This window comes from Haemaphysalis longicornis, unplaced genomic scaffold, assembly GCF_048455015.1.
Source record: "Haemaphysalis longicornis isolate Haplotype H1 unplaced genomic scaffold, Haemaphysalis longicornis Haplotype H1 scaffold_9, whole genome shotgun sequence".
Classification (NCBI taxonomy): domain Eukaryota; kingdom Metazoa; phylum Arthropoda; class Arachnida; order Ixodida; family Ixodidae; genus Haemaphysalis; species Haemaphysalis longicornis.
In genome coordinates, this window is record NW_027526460.1 from 11,890,135 (window position 1) to 11,892,239 (window position 2,105).

Here is a 2,105-nt window from a genome sequence, read left to right on the forward strand (position 1 = left end):
TTTGCATGTGTTCGTGACCTCGTGAACTACCATTTCCTTTGTGAAAATATTTGCAGTAAGATGGTGTCGCTGTGGGCATAGCAGGGAGCTAGCTAGTGCGGTGCTATATGTTATGTTGAACACTAATATATTTGTTTTTATCTTTAGAGTGCTGATGTATCAGTAGAGCAGCCATATTTACAGCAGCTTCGCTACTTAAATCAGCACTTTGACTTCACAAACTCAGTGGTGACACTAAAATCTGCTTACAAATCTGTCCTTTCCACTCACCTGCCAAGGGAGTGCTCCAAGGCTCGATTATCTCCCCCTTATTTTTTAACATTGCCTTCAAACTCCTTGCAAAGCTGACTGCTGTACCAATCCAGTTACTTTGACAATATAGCTATGTGGGTTAATGCTAGCTTGTTGCCCAGCCAACAACCAGATGGGCTGCAACTAGCTATAGGTGCTATTCGTTGAAAAGTTTAGCGGTCAATTTCTTCGCCTGGCAACACCAGACATGGCCGATGCGGCAAGCACACAGCACGGCTTTGGCCACTGCGCCCGCACGCTGAAGAAAAAAAAACACCAGCGTGCGTCATCTGCTTTGTTCCAATCCGATTCTAAATGGTGGCATCAACAGAGATGTTATTAATCGCACTCACATTGAACTCGAGGGAATACTGTGCGTTCGGTGAGGTAGAATTTGTAACGTGAAACAGTCGTGTGTTTTGCAGTCATGCTTAGCATGGACGAATACTGCCATCCCGCGGAGCCCAACGTAACGAGTGACGGCGCACCATGGCCGGGCTAGAGCGGCGGCGCGCGCTGTGTTGACACGGCCTTCGCAGCGGCGGCGAGAACAATGCAGCCCTGTCTCGACGTAAAGTTCCGCCATCAATGCGCGCACACCGCTGCTCTAGCCCGGCCGTGGGCGCACTCACACGGCTGAATGGAGGAGAAGAAGGGTGCCTGATCTGCGGGCCGTGCGCACAACATTGCCTAGCAACAGACGCTTGGCCACAGATATGGCGGTGCTCACTTGGTTGCCTGGATGCATTCCGCGCCATTGAATACCGGCTATAGACCACTTGCTAGAGTGCCCCTGTAAAAGAGGCCTCGCTTGTGCCTCCTGCAAATCCTGTCCTCCCAGCCCGCACCCACAGTCGACCCTGCAAGCAACCTCAGACCCATCAGTCACTATTGCCTCCACCCCTGTCACACAAGTGACCATGGTCCATATTGTTATCACAATTCAAGCCAATGGCTCAGGGACTGCTCCCCTTCGCAAATGCATCTTGCCATAACCCAGCTAACGCATCTCATCCACTGCATCTGCACTTGGCATCGAGGACTCAAACAACCAGACACTTTTAAGTGCAGAGCACCTTAGGGGCTCGCCTTGTTGTCGTAGCTCGCTCGCTGGACCAAAGTAGAGCCACACGGCGTTCTGTCGTAGCAGCTGTCGCAGCATAACCCAGAGGATGTACCCTAGGCTGTGACGCGCCCATCGTGGGTGATGCGAGTGCGTGTACTTATCGTGGGGCTGGGTAAAAAGTCAGTTGTAATATAAGCACCTGACAGGTTGAGCATGTATAAAATATGTTTTGTAGTCTTTACAAAGCAGCCCTGTATATTCTTCGGTTACATATCACAGTAGCAATGGGACCATTCATTTGCCCTTTACAAGAAATTGGGTGTGGGTGTGTTTGAATGGGCAAACGTTCAAGTTGTAACGAAAATGTTATAAGCATTTCACTGTAATTTTACAGCGATGGTCATGTCTTCTGAGAGGCTTAAATGGAAAAGAAATGATTTTGAATCAGCCACGTTTCCAGCCAATTATACATGCCTTCCTGCCAAAACGCTCACGCCTACGACTTTTTCTGCCACGTTACTCGTGCTATGGCTATGTTGTAATTGCAGAGCGGGCTTGTTCACGCTATATGCGTGTCCTGGTGAGTGTCTGTGCTTTTCCGACATTCAAAGCAATATTGCAGTTTTTAATTTTTTTTATTGTTTAAACAAGTGCCCATTTTTGAAACAAGGGCTCCCTTTTTAACAAGTGGCCGGCACGGGGTCAGCTACGGCAGTCGACACACCAAGAAACCTCTTTGTTTTTTTTT